Source organism: Varroa destructor, unplaced genomic scaffold (assembly GCF_002443255.2).
Source record: "Varroa destructor unplaced genomic scaffold, Vdes_3.0 BEIS01000001.1, whole genome shotgun sequence".
Taxonomy (NCBI): Eukaryota; Metazoa; Arthropoda; class Arachnida; order Mesostigmata; family Varroidae; genus Varroa; species Varroa destructor.
Genome location: NW_019211454.1, coordinates 71,680,936 through 71,705,205, shown reverse-complemented (window position 1 = coordinate 71,705,205; position 24,270 = coordinate 71,680,936). Strand labels below are relative to the sequence as shown.

Here is a 24,270-nt window from a genome sequence, read left to right as displayed (position 1 = left end):
TTTTCTCTACTGTCTGCGTGGGCGAAATAGCCGAGTCAACTGGGCCTAACAGAGTGTGTGAGATAATGTATCGCTTTTTTAAGTAGGGTCCTTATCCCGCTATCCCATAGGCACGACTAGGTATCCTTCTGGTTGGCCTGCTAGTCTCCTTGGTCCGACTGCTGCTGCTTCGGACCGGCGACATATATTGCGACTGCCAGCACAGCTGCTTCTGTGGTCGCTGATCTTCTCTCTCCATTATGTTGCGTGCACTGCTTTTTGCCTACCACTAGCCGTTCACGGTGTGACGAATCGTCAGGGATTTTCTTTAAGCCTCAGACACCCCACTCTCAGCCAATGGTATCCCTATTTCCACCCGACCCATCCAGGTAGGCCAAACGCCCCTCGAAAAAAGCCCACCAGCAATCCCCGCCAGTGAAACTCCATCACGATTTTCTTTAAAAACCACGGTCAGGACTATCAATGGCTGGCCGTCTTTCCAACCTGCTTGAGCGGTATACCGCTGTCAGAGAAGCCTATAGGGTTTGCATAGACGAAAGCCTTCTTAATGTTGGTTTTCATGTACCGTAGATTACTTCTTTATAGCTTCGCTGTTACGCGAATTTTTTCCGAGACGTTCTTTGCCCCCGTACGCTGCCTATTTTTCACTGAAACCCGTTAGATTGTGTACAATGATCTGTTTTCCTTGTTGCAACTGTAAGCGTGTATATCGATTAGGTTGTCAATCTGAATTTGAAGTATGTATGTTGAATGCAAGTGAATGAATGCTATCATTTGACAATGATTACAAGATTATGCCATGGCGTAGTTGTTTTGCCAGCACACTTGTGCCATTGAAGTGTACGTTATGCACTAGATACGACGCTACGGACCGCTGACCTACCAAATATCGGCGCTTTTCGTTAACGCGGTATAGTTATGATCCCAGATCACTGCACTATGCTAGATATGGGAGCACTTCAGACACGGAAAGAATGGAGGAAGAATGGGAAACAGTTAACTTACTCACATTGGTCCACTCTGTTCTTTCTGCAGAGTCACTAAACGGCTACCTTTGACTACAGGTGCTAAGCAGCTATTGTATTGGATTTCATTGTTGCCTGGGGACTCAGCACACTTAAGCTTGCAACACTTTGACCTTCGGTTCTACCTAGCCAAGAAGAAGTCTTGGTTATTTCTAATCTTCTCCAAATCTTTGTTCTTCGTGTTTACATTGCACTTTTTACCAAGGTGAATAGTATCATATGGAGGTAGTAGCTCTCCTAGCCCCCAAGCAGTGGAATAAGTTTAGTTATCAATTCAATTAAAAGCCGATGATTCTTCATATATCGTTATACAGACAAACGAACGGCCATATATAAATTACAACTGAACTGGTATCTGGATTAATCAACTTTTATTAGTATATGCATTGTTTGAAACTTCTTCCTATTTTGAATAGCACAAATCGCCGTGAGCGTACATCTCTTCGATCCACTTCCAGTTCAGTTTCTCTTTCAACAAAGTCAGCCGTCCGCTATGGTTTGAGCCAAAATGAAAGTATCCTTAATGTAGCAGGGAAACATGGACCGACGTTTTTGTCAGCGGTAGATATATTCCTGTTGAAAAAAGAATCAAAAAGAGCCAGCTAACTCATGTTGAAAATTTCTGAACAGATATAGCAGCAAAAAAGTTCTTCCGGAGGAATGTAGTGACGTCTGAACTATCTGTTCTACAGACCGCCGCAAAGATTGTAAACGAACGGGCTGAATCCTATATACACTTATGCATACAGCTTTTCAGTTTATAGTAAATAGCAGACACAAGATCGTACGAACCTAAATCTAGATAAAGGTAAGAAAATTTGTTAAAATGAGTATGAGGCGCGCTTTTTTAGGTGCCTTCAGTTTTAACAATTAAATGAATTCGAATTTGTATAACTAAGCAGTTAACCAGTGTTTCAGTATTAGTCTCTAGATAAGTTACTGTCTGAGACGCGTGTGTGGTCGCATAACTGATCATGTCAAAACACAATCTCTTTGTTGAGCGCAGATATCGATCGTACAGGGCACTGAACGACATTGTTCTTACTATTAAGGTTATATAGCGTCGGGAACTCAGCATCGTACATGCATTTTTAGGCCAAGCTACGTTTCCTCGTATCCTATCGATGAGCTGTATCCGTCCCTAGGGCCTATGGTTTTCACTCGAGCCACAAACACAACGAACTAAACTCCCGCTTTTCGGCTTTGCTAGCCAGACCTTAATAAAAACCCACCAGTGCGGTTGGTTTTCGAATTACTTCCATTCACTCGTCCGGTCGTCCTTCCGTCAAAAAGTGAGCTACATCATGGCCATATATAAAGATATAATAACCGTATAATTTGCTTAGCGATATCCGAACGAATAGTAGCGTTCCAACTAAACATAAAAGATAGGTTCTTTTTGTGCGATGCACTGTTCCATTGAATAGCGTAACCATAGACTTCAACGAGTTGAAGGTTTCTTAAGAGTCGCACCGTGATAACCGTTTCGAAGAATCCATCCAAAAAATATTAGGATACTTCGTACTCGCTTTTTCATGTGCGCAATGACTTCAATACGGTGAAGTATCAAGATTTCGATGGGTGATTTTCCGCTTTAAAGAATCTCAGCCAAAAAAAACAACAAATTTAGCCAATCGTGAAAACGTTCTGAATAAGGAGCTTGTAGAATTTGCATTACTATGCGTTGACCTAGTTAGATTTATGGCACTTCAATGTGTCTCACCTTAAATTGTTGGGTTTTTCGTAGCTCAAGAGACCCTCTTTCAACCTGGCGCATCATATTATTGTTTCTCGTTTAGGACAGCCAGATCACATTTTCACGTAAGAAGTTTTCCCGCTTATTTAATTATACTATGGAAAGTGCAACACTATTATGATTTAAGTTTAGATCAATAGAACAAAATCCAGCGAGTCAGATATTGTTTTGAATAGTAGAATGACGCCCAATAGCCATAAAACAGCGCCCTGGTCATAGTTTACTTTTGCCTTGAGACGATATGGGCCGGGAACGCTATCGTAAAGTATTTATAAAGAAAACTCCTGTACGATATACCGCACTTGGACAATGTCACTCCATAGTCTGGCAACAATGCGTTCTATAGGACGTTGCTCGATCACATAGCTCGGCAATGACATCGCTATATTAAAATGATCATTCTGTGAGAGCGCGGATTGGGTTTTACTAACCCCATAAAAGATGGTGGCTCAGTTCCGAGAAATGGGCACCTACCAAAGAATAAGTAGTACGTTGCTGATCGACGCGTGGTAATAACTGGATCACGAAGCTATCAATCGGGGTCATTTTCACCACCGCATAACCAATCCAGCCTAGTCCTTACGCTTATTTTTTGAAGCCTTTTCGTCTGTGTGTTTTGTCAGTACGTTTCATACGAATAATATCAGCCGTCAACGATGCCATCCTCTGTTAACGTTCTTTTCAACAAAGACGGCTGGCTGCATAGTCATTAATGTATAGCTATAAGCTCTCTTTGACAATATTCAAATTGAGGGTCATAGAGAGAGCTCATCGGGGAAGAATGCATAATAAAGCCATCATTTTAAATCAAATTAGTTTCAGTTGCTGGTTAGACGTATGTCAAAGGCCTATATGGAATTATCATGAAGAGAAATATAGTTGTTTTACTTATGATACTAAAAAACGCCAAAAAGACAAATGCAATTAAATCAACAGCAGGTCGATTGTGTAGAATTTTGCACACTACTGGGCTTCCTATATTTATCATTTGTAACTAAATCTAGCATTGAATTATTTATTCTTGTATCACAATGATTTAGCATCTCTCTAAGCTTAAAAATAACTTCAAAAACGCCCGTAATTAAGATTGGTACCTTTTTATCATAAAACGTATAGTTGGCATGATTGAGCGTGCTTCGTCATAGCAGCTTTGTCATACTCCGTAGCTAGTTCTATCGATACGCTTATAGCTAGTCGGGGGTTGTCTCTGAAAAACAAAACTTACAAATGCGATCCTTTTATTTTGAGGCTATTGTTCGATTAAGTCAAAAGAAAATTACGCAGTTACACACTCGCCTTATGCTTTAATTCGAGCATTTTCGCAAATGCTAACTCTTTATTCAACGACGATAAGAGCGACACAATGGCAGCAGAATAATGTCTACGACTGGAACTCTGCGTGTGAAGCAAATGCTTTCAGATGGTCTCCTGCGTTGCTTCTGCCAGGATAAGGTTTGTGATCCAGCAGCGATTGAGCATAAATGGGAGATTCCTCTTGAGACGGCTTGCTTCCCAGGAGCGATGAGGTCCATGTTTCGGCCATTTATCTGCATCCCCGTCCTTTTCAAGAGTGCTACAGCCAACGTACCACGACGGCATCACCGCTGCGCGGCGTGCCATTCGGACACCGTCTAGGGATGACCCCAATGTACATAGGTGGCCTGCGTTTATCGCAGATAAACACTGCATCGCATTTAGTTCTGTCTTTCCCGTTCTATCTCTCTCTCCGGTCCGATCCGTCTGCGCCAGCAGCTTGCGCTCCCCGTAATCCTTTTTTTCAGCCTTCCCCTAAGGGCCTGCTAGCGTCGTTGCCTCCTCTGCTTGACTGTGTCTTTCTCTACTCTCTCCGCCGCATTCTGGCCACTTGGCGTCCACTTCCAATTGTTCCTGGTTTCACTCTGGACTAGGCTATTCCAGGGTTGTCGAGGAGGTCGACGAATAGCGCCCAACCGCCGGCACTCTGACAGCAGACGCTGCCAGGCTGTTTCGTCATAATACAGGGCAGTGACGGACTGGGAACCAGCCACACGACGGACATTGAGTGACCAGGCAAACTATAAATTGGCTCGACCATGTCCACTCTCAACAGAAGGGATTTTGGGCAGCTGGGAAATCTATGGCTTATCTCCGTAATGTGTGTTATGCTATAACACACATCACGCACAACGCAATAGTCATCGTCTCCGCAGATGCGCCCCCTAGCTTCTAGCTAACAACGCATTAGCCCCGATGTTTGTCAGCCTTCAGTCAATGGCATGTGTTATGAGAGCTTGTCTATGAGAACTAACACGAACATATGGAAAGGGCATTAAACCTCTAATTGAATCAAAACATATGATCTTATGCAATATTATATAAACAATAGTGTTAGCAAATTTATTCTAATACTAAGACTTGTATTTTTTTTGACGCTACCCGAAAGATGAAAGCTGTTTTTACCATCCTAGGGGCAGCAAACTGATGATATTAGTTTCATTGTATATCCAATACTGACTATTTATGAATCGGTACTAAAATGAACATGGCCTATGCTTTAATAGCGTAGCAAATCAATCCTGTCTGCTTCCTTCGTAGCAATATGGCGATAATTTTTGTTGCGATATGTTTTTTAGACCCTATTCCATAATATTAACTATTAGAAAAAAAAACTATTCTAAACTAAAGTTAGGCTGTAGCACAACAAAGTAAATGGCAAGTCGTATAAAAGCTTAGATGCAGGGATGTAGCTTGAACGATTATGATTTCTGTCTTTATTTATATTAGATTAAATCGCGAAAAAGGTTTTCATAAAAAGTATAACTTTTTTTTTCTTCCAACCACAGGTGCTCGATGTTATTGCTATTCAGGTCAATACACTGCAACACACGGTGGGGTCTAATTCAGAAGCTGTAACAACCATTGGCGCCTTATTACTTAATTGCAGCTACTATATCGTCCAGTGTCGTCAGTTTTTTAGCGTAGATATTATTTTTTAGATATCGCTAGAGGAAGAGTCCATCGACGTCAGGCTCGGGGAACGGGCAGTGCGTTCTATTGGGCCTGCTTGTCCGATTCATTTGTTTCGAAGATTTTAGTTAAGGTATACCCTTACATCACACTGACTGAGTGCAAATGGCCTCTCGCATTGGAAATAAAAGTTACCATCCTCACTAAAGTCTTCAAATAACATTATAAAATAAATGTTGCTTATTTAAAATCTGATCGTGGCCCATTCATTATTTACAATTGATTACACTCCAAAAAAAAAAAGCAGAAAGTAATAGCTCATTTAATAGTGCATACATTTCCTGGAAATTCCGTAGATATCCCATACGAACTCAGAACATTTTCCAACTCTACCTTTATTTATTGACTTCTACAAAATGAGAGCGGAATGATTCATTACATATAGATCAAATTTTTTCAAAGTTATATAAATAGGGAGAAGAAGATATTTTCCAATCGATTCACTGTAGAACGTATTACAGTGTTCGTTTGTGTCAGAGTTAGAAACCGACGATACATACGATGTGTGTGGAAGTAGTACTATACATTGCGATCTTTTATCATTCGGTTGTCCTGCAGGCGACAATATGACTAACCTGCGATGGCCCCGTCCTAAGGAGACTGCCAGGCTAGGGTTAGATGCGAAAGACGTCGGGTGGGTGACGCCAAATACTTTTAGTGCGTTCTGCAACAATCCGACTGTTTGCCAGGCGGGATTGCAAGTAGCAATGGCGATCCTAAACGACGCAAAGCTGGGAGCTTGAAAGCCGAAGTTTCGAGGAGTACATACGTTATATCTTTCGGCAGCGATATTAGCAGATTTTGTTTTTCGCGTCGATTTGCCTTGAATGCTTGCCTTATCCTGATGAAAAATGACATTATTGCATTAATCCGAACGCTGTGCGCGTTGCGTCAGGCGCACCCGCAGGTACCGCTAAGCGACGAGCGTGGATTACTTGCTCTTTTTTTCTTTCTGTCCTACTTCTTCCGTCGTCGTTGTCGTCATCATCGCCGTGTCGAAGTACATTGGAAATGTACCCCACTCTAGCGTCACTTTACTACTTCTGTCGTATAAGCATGAAGATTAATCCACTATCTCAAGGCACTAGAAAGTCTAACGTATGCAATGTACGAACCGGCTAAACAAGCTGTCGCATAGGTAGCTAGGCACGCAGGAAGAAACCATGTTCGCAAGGCGTATGTGTTGGTCTTTAAATTCTTTTTCTAAATTTGCGGTGAAACTATATATATCCTATCCTAGCCTTACTGAGATGACCTTATCGTGGGTCTGAATACAGACTTTCATTAACTGCACGAAACATTCGAGGGATAGAGATATAGCGGATTTTTTTTTATCGGAACGACGCTATAGGAAAATTAAAGAATCACATAGGAGAAAGAAACGCTCATAAAAACAGACTCGTTTAATAACCGTAAACTAAAGATGACAGTTAATTCGTCTAGCGTATGTGCTTAGACACATACCATAAGATAATATATATTCATATTCATGAGTAAGTTCAAAACTGTAGCAAAAAATAGTAAAAACATTATAGTTTTTATTAACGATAATAAACAATTAATATTAGGTTATTATGCATTTTATTGTTGGTCTGACAACAAAAAAAAAGCCTCGATTATATATAGCAAATATAATAGTTGAAATAACACTAATGTTACTTGATCCTTATCAATGTCAACTTCCTTTCTACCGATTTCCCCGTAGTGAGTGACAAAAATTGCTTCTACCCCTCGAGCTAAAAGTATATAGAGAACATGGCAACCTTATTGCAGTATATAGTAAAGCTTTGTTTATACAGGAAGTCCCAGCATTCCAGCGGATCACCTACGGGGTACCTGGCATGGGCTGTGAGACACACGGATGTTTATGCTCGGTATGAAGCTTGTAGAATATACAGTCCTCTAACGTGCCGGATCGTTCTGACCTTCACAAAACTCGAGTGAAGTTATCATCAATGACAGCAGCCGAATGACAGAGGCAGCAAAAAAAAAGACTAACTCCTCTGATGAATGTCATTTATTTACATTTACCCGGACGATCTAGATGTTATGTCACTGTCGTAGCACCCAGCAGGAACAGACACGTCTTACCCGTAATCTAGATGCACCACTATTGCGAAATCATGCAGCAGCCTGCGACTACTAGTTGTGGAAAACTCAGCGGCAGCACATACGCTAGTAAAATATATTATCGAATTTTTATTACTATAAAGATTAGCAACCAGAGACACATGGCTCGTCACGTACTCTCAAAGGAAGCTCTCCATTAGGAATATCTCGTCACTGATGATCTATTTAGAAGCTAAAGTGTGCTTGAAGATTATTTGTCAACATGCAACCACGACTGGTGATGAGCCATGCAAGTAAAAGCCTATGTATGGGTAGCACGCCTATCGTGCTCTGTTCTGAGTTCTTCAAAAGGCGAACTGCCGCTGCCAGCGCCGTTGTCCTCCATTGGTCAGCTTGCAAGGCGGCAAAAGTTTCTGTGGTTAGCCGCAATGCCGAAGGCCATTGCGTCGAAAGATGGCCATCTAGCTCGAGACCTGCAGGCCGCTGAATCCGTGAAAACGAGAGCCCCTGCTGACACGGTGTCATAAGCAGGACACCCGCCCTACGCCGGACCGCCAATCCTGACGGCCATTAAAGAATGGGTGGCCACGTTTTCATTCGTTCCAGATCTCTCAGAAAAGACAGTCGAGTGCTTGGGAAGCCTGTCCGGAAGGTCAATTACGACAAAAGAGGCCATCATGACGTTACGCCAAGGAGTAGTTGGTTGGTTAGTTACTGGGTGCCTACTGACACAAACTGTTTAGGCGGGAAGACGCGATTCAGGAGCTGGAGTAGTGACGTCACGGGGATTCGTGCGCCTAGCGCCTGCCCCTGCGTAAAAGGCCTAGAATTGTATGTAGTTGTGCATCAACTGCTGTAACCACCTTCGCGAATCCCTTTTATGGGCAGCTATCGTCATCATCGCTCCCGAGCCGCAACGATCCCGAGCAATAACGATTACACGCTGCGACGATGTCTAACGCAAACGACGAAATGCAAAAACTGGGAAACGGGAGTGTCTAGTAGCGAAGCAAACAAACTCAGTGATTTTTTAACTATACCTATGATACCTATATAACTATGATACCAGAGCGTCTGTAACGTCACAGGTCAATTATTCATAAACGGGTACGTAGTTTATGTCTTAAAAATAGTAATCACTTAATATAATATAAAAGGTTGCGATGTATAAATGCAGATATTTTCTGATTGGGTATTACTAACCAAATTCTATGGTCGATTGTGAACCAGCTCAATGCGAAGCCAAAATCGGCAAAGTTTTTTTATGGCAACTGTGTGTGAGCATCAATAAATCGCAATATGCTGACCTGTAAGCGGTGCGAAACGACATGACGACTACGAAAGCTAACTATTGTATAATGCCAAAATTTTACTATTACTTTTTATTATGTTTATCATTATTTTCCTTTAGCCTTGTCGAGGCACCTCATAAACATTGAATTGTAGGGTCTTAACACAGACTATAAAATCCTATGTGTTATTTCTTGCTTGATTGTTTCTAACCAGCTTGTTTTTAAAAAGAGATTTTCCGTTTTTTGCTCTCCACTGGTAGGAAGATAAAGAACTACACCACAAAAACGGAACTAACAAGCTGAGTGTCGTTGACGTTAGCCAACTAGGCCAAAATATAATAAGATCCCATCCAAATGTACGCACACTCTAAAATTTTTAGCTATGTACCTTCCTGAATTCAGGCTCTGTGCGGAATCCCTTTCTAAATGGGGTTTAGCAGGCCAACGGTCCTCGAGAGCCCCAACGAAACCACTGGGGCCTGTTGGTGGCAACTCAATCTACAAGCGTACCTTCTACAACATACTGTTCTGGAACTGCTAGCGGAGTTAGAGTTTAGCATGCTATAGGGTAGCGTAGACTAGAATTGTCCAAAAAGGACCACGGGGGTCCGCCATTGGGTGCAGGGGATACTACATGGAAATGCTAGGGGGTGAGAGAGACATTATCGGGGGCTAGAAATTGGTGATAGCAAGCGAAATTCGATAACAGAATACCCACAAAAGCCGGAGTACCAACCGTCTGCCGATGACGCCCGTTGGTAGACATTGCTTGCAGTGTTAATTGAAAACGTTCTTCGCGACGAAGCGCTCTAGAGCACCTCGATGTGTTCCAGAGAAGTCATGTTTTTCCTATCATGCTGTTTTGTCCATTGCGCCTCTCTAACGTGAAGGCTCCGAAACTATCCTAAAATGTAAAAATAAATTAACTTTATGGCCATCTGCGAGCTCTATTTTCTATTTTTCTTCTGGATGAGGGTCCTTCTCATGATAAGCACTTTTGGCGAGGCACTATAGCGATTTAGCAACTACCGTCGTAATTGCCGTGCATTATCTTTCAAAAACTCGTTTTTTAGGATAATTTTTATAACACGAAGTAAAAAATGCTCAATTATATTTTGTTGACCTTAGATGCACACCATATTGAGCATACACATGCTTTGGCTTCTAGGCCCAACGAACTAGATCACCTTCTTACAGTAGATATAAAACCTTGATGCCCACAGATGACCTCTAAAAAGACTTATATGGCCTGCACTGAAGAAATCACTTGGGAAGACTGCGTAATGTGCTACTTTCTGAAAAAAAATTAGGAATTCCATTTTCTTTGACATTGTGCAACAAAAGGAAGTCTTAGTTCGGTTCTCTTTTCCTGAAGATCATGGTTATTTAAAAACGTCACAGAATATCCCAGCTAAAGCAGCACGCACATCTGTTTTTTATATAAAAACATGTTTTCCCTTTGAGGTTATTCAACTTTTGAAATCTAGTGCTTCCTGGTACCTATTTTTTTTCAAGAAAGATCACCAAATTGCTTCACTCTCTCTGGCCTCGTTTTGTTGCCACTGGCTAGCGAAGAAACATCTCTTGACCAATCTTGCCATTGCCGCTCTTGTCTGTCTCGCCTACATTTAACGCAAACAGATCACCTCAGCGACCAGCGGGAAGGGCACAACTCGTAGCTTCGTCCATTTTTCGGCCTTTCATCACCACTAAAACCATGAGCACGACTATATATATACGTCTACCATGCTATTATGCTACTTACTCAATCTACATGCTTGTTAACCATCTATTTAGCCCAACTGGCTACGTTGTCTGATCGAAACTGCTGCTGATGCTCCACTGGATAATTGATTGATTATCCCCTGTGCCTCATCAATCCCAAGTTCGTTGCTAGAACACTCATGTCTTCATTAGGTGCATAGTCAGAGGTGCACGTACAGACGTACCACCTAGCCCATCATACCATTTGTCGCGGCTCCGCTTTTCGTCTTCACACTCTTACTGATACAATATAATCCGTCCATGCTTGCCAACTAAGAAACCAGCTAACAACTTTTTCGCAACATTGACGCATAATGCTGCCCGTTATTCCAGTCACACCATGTCGTAGCGCTTACCGATCTTATGTACTGTATATCTACGTGCACGTACGTGTGTCTGTCTTATTCATCCAACGTGATTGAGAACAAAATCAGAAGAGAGCGTAAGGATGAAAAGTAGCTCTCTATTTACATGGTCAGGTATATCATAGAAAGAGATATACAGCTGACTTAGCAAAAGGTCCTTGGCTTGCTTGCCCTGGAAAAATGCGAATTAAAAGGTTCATGTCAGAGCCTAACAATGTTAGAAAAATAACGATCCGCTTGACGTTGTATGAAATCCCCTCATAACGTTGAGGTTTTGTTAATCTTTGGTTATATCGGTATTATCCCATAGAAGAGCCAAAATGATTAGTGATAAATGCCTACTTTGTTTTGTAATATTTCGCTCGTAATACGTCAGACACAAGGAACTAGAACAATTCTTAATAGGAACTAGTTGTCACGAAAACAGGGAAAACGGTTACATACATAAGGTAAACAGAAGTGACCTCATCCGCACAATGAACGAGGGGGCTGCGTACACATACGTCATCAAAGTGCCTTTCTTTGAAGAAGTTCCAAAATGTTTAGTAAAATAGAGCTAAAGTACGTCAGTTTTAGCCGCCGCAAAAATAGGCTTGTTCAATATGTTCAGACATGCTTCTTGTAAGGCCACTTCGTTTTGACTAGGCTCCATACAAGCATACGAATGCGTCCTCCACAGCTATAATGCTAAGAATAATTAGTATCAAAGTCCTGTTGCAGGAGATCAGTCGTTGAACATTGGCGCGTTTTACGTAAATGGTAAAGGCAGAGACATAACTTAAATATTGAGCACATATGCTAATTTCTATGAAAGCATACGATCCATTATGCTTGAAGCACTGCAAGTCTTTTATTAAAGACCTATCGCTAAATGCCAATACAGCTGATACAAATGGGTGTTTTATTCTCATGCGTCTGAGCAAGTATACCTACAGTCGTGCGTATTCGAATTATACTGCAGATGTCCCATTCCGAATGGATTACTAAGCCTTACGTGCCCGTCCATGTCTAACAGGGTAGTAACAAACGAAAAAAAACACAAAATATTACAGGAGCTCTCGACTCAGTGTAGTGCGTTGCTCATGTTGAGCATACCCTCCGGCACCTACTTCAGAAACAACTAGTAATATTTCCTGAAGAAGAAATTTTAGATTTGGCGAGCCAATTCCGTTTTCCTTGCACGTTTTCTAATGGTATCAGTGAATCTTCTCAATCCCTTAGCCCGTCGAGCATGACCGATTTGTGGAATCGCTTTGCAGATATGCAAAACAGTATAAAGATAAACTGACCGCCTGACCAGTATTTACGGATATAATAAGTTTCATTACCTAGAAGCTCACAGTTTCGAAATTGGCCGGCTAACGGTATCGTACGCCACTGTCTTTGAGTGAGGGAAAATTGATATGAATTCAAAGAACTGTTTTTTTTTCAATGGAAAAGCGATCCGGATGCAGTAATATTTATCACACTTTAGCATGTCCATAATATTACTGGTCTGATTGATTCGGGTGAGCCCGAGAAGTCAGACCTTCCTTATTTGTCAGCCTTTGTAGACATAAACAAATCAGCCCTAAAAAGCAAGTAGCCTATTGCAAGATGTTTCTGCTTTTCAACAATAATATAATCGGCATTGTACAGATTGTGTTAGGGAATGAATATGCATTCTATGACTCCTCCATTTACTAAAATAAACTCTATATATATCCATCAGCCTAACCCGTGCAAGTTCGTAGAAAAACGAAGAAAAACACACTGCAACTATACTACTACTACTACTATGTTACATGTGACATTTCAGCTTTGAAGGATCAAGTGCTCGTTATTTAGAATATTCACTTCGAAAGCGTTAACATTTTGAAGCCCGTGCCCGAAACGTGATTCATTTGCCCCAAGAAACAGTAAATAAATTTGGTTTTACTTAAATTATATATTACAGGCCTTATAGCGGAGTTAGAGCTAGCGACTCCTGCTTCCCTGAGCAAAACCAGTTCTTTATTCAAGACGAAAGGATTCAAAAGAGAAGATACGAAAAGCGGGTAGAAGGTTGAGCATGTACCGACGAAAGCGCACGGGTAAATTATTTTATATAAATTTTCAACATCGGAATGACAAATTGAGCTAGCTTATTTTATATAGATCTCAGTATATATTATCCCAGCCCATCAGAGCAGCAGGTATAACGTGTTCTATAAAATTAGCCGGCTGATGTCAAAATAGGACACCATGGGGTCGAGCCTAAATACGCGTCCTGGCGACAAACAAGCTATCATCAACAGTTTTTGGTGAGCCAGTTATGATTACCAAAATACCGAACATTTGCTTCTCCGAACGTTTCAACAGTTTAATAGACTTTAGAAACTAAGGATAATTGTCCTTATCATTTTCATTCATATATTATCGGAATTATGGTGATGAAAATACCGAGGGGCGAGATAGCAACAGCGTCGATGATATGGTATTCTGTATTCATCTACTTATATGATTTCAGAGAACGCCCTGCATAGCCCCCCTCTTTCCCGTTTATACGGAAACACGGATATCTCAACTTTCGCTTGAGTCTGAAATATGAATTGAAAGTAATCTCTCTTTTTTTATCTTTCACCTTTCCAATGGATTCCTCTATTATTTTCTCGTCGTTCCTTAGCAATGCCGGTCTGCTTCATCACATGATTCTTCTTCCTCTTTACATTCTGCTATTGGTCTTCTTCCCAACCGTACAGCAACAACGGTGTCTCCAACCATACAAACGAATACTTCATCTTTTCTACCTCCTTGCATGTGTTTGTGTCCCCCTCGAATCGGAACCGAGCGTTTCTCTCGTCCATTTAGACTTTGTTAATCTGACTCGCTAGCTACGCAGCAGCGACTACCATACCTTAAACAATGTAAGATTGTGTCCGGTAGCTTGCCTCAGGAGCGTTGTCCCAACCATTCCTTTGACTCGGTGCTTATCATGGCACGAAGCGCGTGTCTTGTTTCGTACTCGCTCTTTTGTCCAAGAGAATGAACAGCAATAAGAAGTCGGTTGTATAATACCGTTTTTTTCCTGACATTGCCCTCCACAGTGTTCTTCTCTTGCACTTTGATTTTTCTGTCTCGCTGATACTCGTGTAATAACCTTCAGTGAGCTCGTCTCTGTAACCTGCCTGCACGATTGACGGCTTTACGACAGACCTCGCGGCAGCCTGTTTCTTTGCTGCCTTTTTATCAACCACTCGCGTTCTTGATTTTAGGTTTTTTCGCACAGCTAGAGTCCACTGTCGGAGTTAACTGGTTCAGCTGACTACAAAGCTGACTGGTGGCTAATGGCCGTTTCTTTTTCCTACCCGTCTCGTTGGCTCCCTTTGTTCTCACCTCTCTCGGGTGGGTTTCGTCCCTTCTTCTTTTTTTAATCCCCCTTCTCTTCGAGAAACTGGCAGTTTCGAAAAAAAAAAAAAAAACTTTTCCCGTCACTTCTAACGATTCCGAAATCGGGGGTATTCATTCCAGGTCACGATCACTGTCTCGTCTACCGATGGGTAAATTCTTAGTCGGTGTAGCTGTTATTCTATTTTCAACGATATCTCACGAACCGATTTTATTTCAAACACTACCTTTATTCAAGCCTCGTATATGTCTATGCATATTGTCTCTGAAACCTCTACTTTCCTCTTTAGGAGCATTGCGAATGGCAGAGGTAGCAGACACAGGAAAGACACAGCCGATGCAGAACTCAAATTGTACTTTCGTCGTGCCGTACGGCCACGTAAATGTGGGCCGGGCTTTAACTTCATGGGGTCAATGTTAATATATCAAGTAGAAGTATCATCATGTTTCTATAGTATTTCATATAATTTCCGTCACAGCCTTCATATAATTAATAATGAATTGTAAGCCTCTTTTACAGCTGTTATATCCTGTCTTTCTTTAAGCAAAGCTGTTTCGTTTTGGCTAGGAAAAGGAGTACAGCTGCTATCTTTGATAAGAACGTTGTTCAATTAATTTTTAAAAGCTTCGATCTTGTAAACACTTCCTAAAATTTCTCTCACTAGACATCTCATTTTAGTAACCTAAATAGACGTTTTGCCCCCATAATACAGTACGAGCAGCGTATTTTTCAATAGATCGTCGCAAACACTACGTTTAAAATGAACATCATTACGTTGCTGAGTTGCCTATGTATGCTATTCTAAATTCTAAAAATGCACGATTCGGTCGCCAATGAAGTCTATCGCATTTTGTATATTTTAACAGTTTTCTAGAAATTCTTAATAAATGAATGTCGAGGTCACTTTGTGCCTTCGTTCAGCGCTTAGCAACGACCAGCTGCAATGGCGTGTCATTATACGGTACTGTTATGAACAATACCGGAGAGTAGACATCCATCTACTGTGTCCACATCTAGCGACGTGTAGAATCTGCAAGCAAGCTTAATTCATTCAACTACAGATTCGCAACTACCTTAAATCGGCTATGTCAAAACTGAAAGCTCTCAAATCCTTGCTATACTGTAGTTATCGCACATGACAGGGTTGGCTGAACCTCTAATGAATTGGATAATGAGAGAGCACTCCCATTGAATGTCAATGGATGATACGTCGACTGTACAGAGAGCAATCGTGAACAAACAAAATGGCCGCGGCCAATTCATCCGGTGCTTGAATTTGTTTCAATAAATCTACACGGAGCCCAAACTTCTGGCTTGCTACGCAGGCAACCCAAGTTCACTCTGTTTAACGCGGACCTAGCTTGTGCATTATTAGCCTTTCCAGTTGTATCATGATTTTACATGAAGAAGATCACTGTTTTCTATAAATTCGTTAGCGATTCAATGCATCAACATCAGCTATTTTAATGGATATAATTGGATTGTTCGGCTATAACAAGTATGTTTAGTTTCAGATGAGTGAGGTTCTCTTTATTTTTAATGGAGCCATTTACGAGACACTGGAGAAAATCAACGTCGAAATCAACGACATCTCCGTAGCGGTCTTAACAGGTCTGGGACATCCTCATATCCTCTTTAAACATCAACTTGAAGGCATTACATTTTATTTATGAATGCAAAAAGGAATCTACTTATAAACTGTATAAAGTACATATGTATTGACGGTTTCCGCCACACAAATAGCGAGTTTTCTACAACCTATAGAATACACTTTCCATTTCTATTCTAATGTTATTCATATATATTTTTTACTTTGAGTTTTACGTCCTATATTCTCGTTAGGTTTTGTCTACAGTGGATTAAGCGAGTGTGGTGCGCATCACCCCGCACAGGGGAGGCAGGTATAGTAGGTGGAGTCTCGATTTCTCTTGGGACGTTATGACATGGATCCGCCGTGCGTTCTACAAAAGTCGTGAAAACGGCACACGTCCGTACAACAAACATCGATTGGCCATGTATTAACGAAATTTCTTTTGTTTCGAGGTTGTGATCTATTTATCCAAAATCCAGTGATTCAAAAAGACTAAAACCAGTCGACTCCTGACACGATGCTACACTGGAAAGGACATTTTTCAGAACCGCCAGAGGTGATCAGAGGGAAAAAAAAGTTAGTAGAATGGCTACTTGTGACGACTAAATTACTTCATCCGCAGAGCACAACCTTCACTGAGCTTCACACACAGCCAAAGCAAGCAGACAGATGCAGGGGCCAGTCGAAGCCATAGTTTCAGTTATAAGTTGGTTTATCACAGTGGTTCCCCGACAAACATACTTGTATATAAGGACTGCTAAAGTGACCGCGCGCCCTACAGATGAAATTTGTGTGCTAAAAGGGGAAGAAGACCAAGTGACCCAAATCAGTTGGTTATTTGTTAATCAAATGGATTTCTTGATTCTCGATATACGGTCGAGCGTACTTTCAACGAACGCTTTATAACTACAGCGATGTGTATGAATGCCGCGCTTTTACTGACAGCCACCTGGTGAGAACGGCCCGTCATACCTTAACTATCCTGCGGCAACTTAAGGTTGAAACGTTCCAAACATGGACGGGAACGAACAGTGCAGCGACCTGACACTGGATGGACTCTGTAGTCGATGGCTACGACGTGTTCTTTACGAAACGTGTATCTCACAATCAATTTACACTCGTGATTAACGCATCGAGTTCTTGGACTAAAAAAAATAAGCTTGTTTTATGAAAAACAATTTCGGCCAAAATATAAGTCTTGGCGTTTGTTCTCGGGAGACCTCATATTGAGCTATTCGATTCCCTCGATGGAGACAAGTTGTATGAATGAATCCGAATGAAAAAATACTTTTACAGAAAACGAATCGATTTACTCTAATAGCGAGGTTCGTCTGTCGGCTCAGAAGACGGAGATATGTTCACAAGTGTAAAGACCTTGATTCAACCGTTCAGTTGATGACCGTTCAGTGTCGTGCTCTCAATCCTATTAGTAGTCTAAAGCAACTTGTGACCGGATATGTTGACATCATAATTTTCCCTAACCAATTCTCTCTATTATCCAGAAACTACTGCCCTTGATGAAGTAGGGAGGGCTGATGGCTTGTCTTCAACGTCAATGACTTTAATTCAATTCCAAATTCAACTTAGGCAGTAGTTGGCGGTTTGGTATTAGTTTAATAATTTAAAACTGGGGTCGGCGTCGCACATTTGAAGCTACTACTTTGTCACCATTTATTCGTCAACGGTATACACCAAACCATTAAACAATCTACAGTGAGTTTTCCTGAGGAGTTCCCGATTTATTGACCTAACGGTTAAACCTTAAACACCCTTGCCACGTCGCACGTTATCAAAACCAAGTGTTAACCACACTGGTTAAGCACAAGCGAAATTACGTCACTTTCTTTGTTATGTTTACTTTGACACAAAAGTTGTCGACGGCTGGCGCTTATACAGCTGTAAACGTTGCATTTATTCATATATTTAAAGAACCTAATTGACTTATTATATTCAGAGTTCTGAAACTTTCTTTAGCTACATAGGCCACACCACTTTACTTCACAAAAATGAGGCCAAGCCTTGATAATTTGGTGGCTACGATCTGCGGTCTATAGCTTCTTTGTTCGAAAAAGCATATTTTGATACGGACCAATATAGGTTCGCAAAATGTAGATCAACGGCAACATGTCTTAGACAATATTCTGCAGTCACTCCTAAGCGCTGCACTGCATTTATTTCAGTTTTTCTTAAAATTGAAATCTGTTGATTAAAAAAGGATAGTGAACTATTTATTGATCCAATCGAAAGCTCTATATCAAATTCGTAATGCCTTCACCTTTCGAAGAAGTTTTCTTTTCGAATGGACTTCTGTCATATTGTACCAGTTTCCTTCTCTATGCCACTCATTAGCATTTTCAATATAAGTGATGCTTTTCCAGCTGGGACTCAGTTTAAGTTCTATGCTAATGACTTAACCAATGGTCTCTCTGACAATGATGACGATCGAAGTAGCATTGCTTGCTTTAGCGGTATATAAGTAGCGATCACCGCTGTACCATGTCGCGTGCCCTTAGCAACAGGATTATGTTTCAGACGGGCTTCGACCTCGTTTTATGTTTCATAAATATTATTAATTAGATAAGCACTTCACATTTTGGGCATATCAATCAATATTTTGTAATCAGAAAGTACAAATTTCATGTTAAACATTATAAAGGTCACGTCAACGAACTTGCTGCATTGATCTGAAATGCAATGACACCTTATATGTAGAAATTCACATATGCTCTCAAAACAATGCGAAATTTATTATTTGCGAATATATACCTTTAGCCCATATCTTGCAATCGGACGATTACATGCTCCATAGGGGATTTTCATCCGGTTCACACACACGTGCCATTGAATCGCATATACACAAAACGCGCACAGGCGCACGCCCACACCATTGGCCTTTCTAAATATATATCAATGTCTATATGACTAGTCGACAGCAAGTTGTTGGCTGTGGGTAGCCTACTTCAGTGCAAGGAGGCACCCCATGTGCAGAAGCCAAATTTCCTTTTATAATCGGTACTGCGTTCACGTTAAGCAGTGTGTTAGGCCGCAAACGGTTTAAAAGCCGATCAAATCTTTCGGTACAAAGCATAAGATCGAATTTTTTACAGGCTGTCTTTGCAAATTCCCACAACATAGAGGGACACGATTCTAAATACTCACGTTCTCCATTAACCCAAATATTTAGAGGCCGATTGCATAGTGAGTCAGATTTTATAGTCACTACAAGTTACTTCAATTGTCATACGTCCAAGCCGTCCTAGGCAAAAGCGCTGGTGTCAAATGGTGATATTATTGCGAAACGTGATCCACCATGCATATGTTGGAAAAGTCACACGTCAGCTTCGTCTGCTGTTGACAGTGCTACCTCCAGCACGTTCACATTAGTAAAAATAATTCCTCTATTATTAGCCTCTGTGGCAGCTACGAAAGGGGACGAGGAGGAATGGGAAGACCGTTCTGTTATGGAGGTAATAGTTTCGTCACGCAATTCCATTTACTAAGCCCTATTATTCGCTCATTATATAATGTACCGATTGGTAGAATAAATGATACTGAAAGTACGTTACGAAGATGTGAGCAGATAATAGAACTCCTTAGCAGCTATTAGGCATTAGACGGTAACGTTCAGCGAAGTCGAATTTACCACTCTAATGTCAGCCAAAAAGCTGAGTTGTTACTGCTTCACTTCAACAGAAAGTTTTGTGAGGTAGACCATCATGACGTCTGCTGGATCAATTGAATTTTGGACAAAAACGGTGAATCACTTATTCGTACTAACGCAATTGTCACTAACGCAAGTTATGCTATCATTATTAGTCGTAAGTTTAACGCCTAAATATACAACTGTATTTATCACGCCACAACAAACTGCGTTCATATTTGGCAAACTTACGGATATTATCAAACAAATAGATCGACAACCACTTTCCTACTTTTCTTAGAAAACACGCATTTCTTTATTTATAAGAAAAATCTATTTATTTCATGTTGTGTTTTCAGCTCCGTCCAATAGCCCCTTCCATATAAATTGAAAGATATATCAAACAAGACGAAAAGGCAAATGTAGCTACGATGGCTCCTTCTAAAACTATTTGAGGCTGGTTGTTGAGACTAGGGTTTTTGGCCATTTCGAAAAAAAGTTTATTTTTGTCCTACGCCATATTTGATTAAGAAAACTCTTGTTAAACACTGTAATGTTTTGAAAGCAACATTATCGGCTATTGGAACAAATGTGCGAGTGCACATTAGGATTATAGCTCTGTACGACCGAGGCTTCGAGGTTCAACCCTCGGGTAGCATCATATATGATACTTTCCGAAGCTTGAACCTTGAATATTTCAGTCAGTTATACATAACTGACTGAAAGTACATCTGCAATATTTACGCCACGACAACTGACTTCGCCTACTTCAAATAGTAAAGGAAAAATAAGCTCTGGCTGCTTTCGATACCAAGAAAAACGTTGGGCTATACCAGCATAATGATAAATTGAATTTATCTAGGTAATTTTCTTAGAAAAAATTCACTAGTCTCTTTGATGATATTGTATTATTTGTTGGTATACACGCTGGCTGCGAAAAAAAAAGTTTACAAAGGAACAGATTTTAAAGAACTTATTGTGAAACGAATGCGCTTACATTATGACAACTTAAATTGAAGTAAGAAAATGATCATGTTATTTTGATTATTTTGTGTGTGATAGACGCAGATATATTCAGTTCTTTGATAAACTTATGAACCATAACTAAAAAGGCGTTCGCCTATTTTTTTTCCATGTATACCTGTAAAGCAATGTTTCTCAATGTCTTTTCTGTAGGCCCATACGTCCTGTGAACACCTTTTGTATTAGTTTATTATTCCGATATTCAAAAGTCACGGTCATACATTACGTGTCAGTACACACATTACTTCCTTTGAAAATGTTCACATCTGATCCGCTGTGATAACAGATAAATACAGTGCACTGATTCTAATCAGCGACGGCATCAATAAGGCCATTTCTGTTATAAAGGACACGTCTGAAGTTGAAAAGTTTTCACTTGCTTCGAAGAACGTAAGTTCCAGATGGCAACTTTTTGAGAGTGGTCCTATGCTGTAGCCTGATCTTAGGCGGAGCAGAAAAGAGCTTAAGAACTTTCATAGATATTACGCGATTCGATTTCTATTAGCTGATAGCAGTTTGCTACGCCATCACTGCTGGTCAATTTTTGTGTACTCCACCCAACAGTAATGGTAGTGAATGTATAGCACAGAATAATGGCTAATTAAAGCACGTCTCTTGATTGGCACATAGTAAGCGGCTTAATTCTACGAGGCTTTCATTGGGCCAAATAAATCGCTTACGCCTCCGAATCACTACCACTCATACTAGCGCATCATCTGCGTCCCCGCCAGGATCGGTCCGATTCACCTCTTACGAATCAACTGAGCAGATTATATCGCTAAAGCCAAAAAAAAACATCCAAATAAATTAAAAATTTTCTGAATATACAAATTTCAAGCCTATCGACAAAAGCTATGAAATTTGGGTCTATTTAAGTAGGACGACCTTGAGCGGCACCAGCTTTGTTTCAGCGTAACGCGCCATTAACGTTTGTCTGTTTTTGTTCTTGGTTCACGTATTGCAAAATGAAGCCGTCTCTTTGCTCGATAAAGACCTACCAAAGCGCATAATACACGCTGGTACAAGTTGCACAAGCCTGTGCGATGTTCGTGTTGCCTGGTTTAGGATCGCGCTATCTTTTTTCTTTCTACGGTATCACTGAATTGCCCTGGCCTGAGTCACTGAGTTGCTTCGCCAAGATAAACTTAGATGGATCGAGTATGTCTAGTTGGTTCCCGCGTAAAACTTTGGCCTCCAAACTAGTATGTGATCTCTATTCAGCATTAAAAATGCGCATGAACAGAGTGAAATAGAGATCGTTAATAATACTGGCTTGCGTCAATAATAATAGACCATATGTATGAAACCAGCTTACCAATTTGCAGAATTAAGGAAGTACACATGTGAAGAGGGGTTTGCCGTTGAAAAAATTATCCGTTGAAAGCACACAAGTCGAACAAATTTACCTCCGAAGTAACATTTTAGCATTCTGAATACATTTTCGAATGCCAAAGTTAACTTTGTGCTTACTAATTCCTATTAATTCCTAATTAATATTAAGTAAGTTATCTGTCGAGACCAATACAATCTATTTACAGTGACAGAATTCAATGCCTTCATTCTGATAGTTTTTCAGCGTCGACAGATAATTTGGTATTATTTCGCGTGGCCATTAATTTTAGAATTCAATCAATCCGGATATTATGACATATATTGGTAAGTTTTATCCAGTACAGGTGCACTTTATATGGTACATAATTGAAGCGTTACTCTGTATTTAGGCAATTACGTTGAAGTAATTGTTTATAATTGTATTCAATGGATGATGCATAGCCTTACTTTACTACGTCCGACGGATGGTTGAGGCTGAAAACCAGAAATAAATGATAAGTAAAATTTCAATTTCACTATTACCTACTGTTTCGTAGAGTTTTGTAGTTCAATGCTACTTTGATCTCTGGTATCATACTTTGTTTACAGAATCATCTTCAGCAACTGCTCGCGCGCAACAGCTACATGGCGTACGCGAGAAGGGCAGGCATATAGGTCCTATCGATTGGTTATTCACACTTCCTCTTTACTTCGACTCAGAACAATCTATAAAACTAGTAAGCTCCGTAAACATTATTTAAGGTACATGCCAATGGCTGCACAAGGGCTTGTGGGCCGAGGAGGACGAAGATTAGTTTCCTTCATACATCGAGAAACCAAACCATATATATGTCTTCGTGTGCACTTGATCCAGCCGTTTTATCTAACGTGGGCACCGTTAGCAATGCCTCACGTTCGGGCCCCGTTATCTACTTACAACACGAACTCAAAATGAACCGATATGCCAGTCGATTCTCTATTTGCACAGGTCTTCACTGCTTATTAACGAGACACAGACCGCGAATCCGTTCAACACTTGAGGTTTGATACAAGATAGTTGTATGTTAATACTGAGACATAAACAAACGCCAACCCGACATAAGTACTAATCGACATTTATTTCACTAGCAAATGTTTATACAGCTTGTAAGTATTACCCAAGATACGTGAATCTATCTACGGCTAATAAAAGAAACAACTATTTAGTTAAAAGCGTTATCTTCCCTTAAGAAAATATAAATTGACTTCTTCACGATGTATCGCAACTTACAAGTAAAGTCGTTGCAACACTCAGTATCAACAAGACTATCAAGCTTGATCTTCTGATTTAGCTTAGATTGGGCTTAGATCTTCTGAATTAGCCAAGCTGCAAAACGTGCGTCACCTATGAATTTGTCCTTCACTAAATGAAAATATGATTTACATTCAACACATAAATAGCAACGATAATACTAATGTTCCCTTCGTAGAGTTAATATCATGGGGTAAATTCCATAAAATTTAATATTATAACTATGCTATATATACGTTTCTGTACTTTTTGTTATTTCCTATGTACGTACGCTGTACGAGCAATCGCAAATTACTGTGGCTTCTTACTTACAAACTTGTCGAGGATCTTGTCCCAATCGAAGGAATGAACACTTGGCACCGCTTGACCATACAGTATGTACAATACTAAGCTACAAACATCCTAATATAGGAATACATATATATGTATATGTTATTATAGGTGGTAAAAAAGTACGGTGATGTATGTTGAAGGTTCAATTGACAAATGTTCAACGACCTTATTACATCGTAACTTATAGTATAACAGTCTAGGAGGAACAGGCTATCCAAAAAGAAGGAAAGACAAATAGTGTCGTCCTACGTAAGTTGTACGTGGACCGCATTGTTGCTCTAACTTACGGGATTGAAAAAATATCGTACCCTAGATTGTATTCAGATTACCGCAGCACGAGATATCTAGGCAACAGCGATTCGTCTATACTAATGATTACATAGCGAAATCGAGCACACATGAACCGGAAATACACATAGAATGAATCGTAGAATCC

The 24,270-nt window shown here is 40.4% G+C and overlaps 2 long non-coding RNA genes across 2 annotated transcripts; one reads left to right on the top strand and one right to left on the bottom strand.

The window, feature by feature from the left end:
* Nucleotides 1-1,374: 1,374 nt before the first annotated feature.
* On the bottom strand, nt 1,375-19,507 carry LOC111243238 (uncharacterized). The gene is made up of 3 exons (XR_002670388.2): nt 19,003-19,507; nt 3,876-4,001; nt 1,375-1,598 (listed from the first exon to the last, which is right to left on the bottom strand). It is a non-coding gene; the product is annotated as an uncharacterized LOC111243238 (long non-coding RNA).
* A 38-nt stretch (nt 19,508-19,545) lies between these two features.
* On the top strand, nt 19,546-23,732 carry LOC147759055 (uncharacterized). The gene is made up of 2 exons (XR_015319721.1): nt 19,546-19,703; nt 22,820-23,732. It is a non-coding gene; the product is annotated as an uncharacterized LOC147759055 (long non-coding RNA).
* The last annotated feature ends 538 nt before the right edge of the window (nt 23,733-24,270 follow it).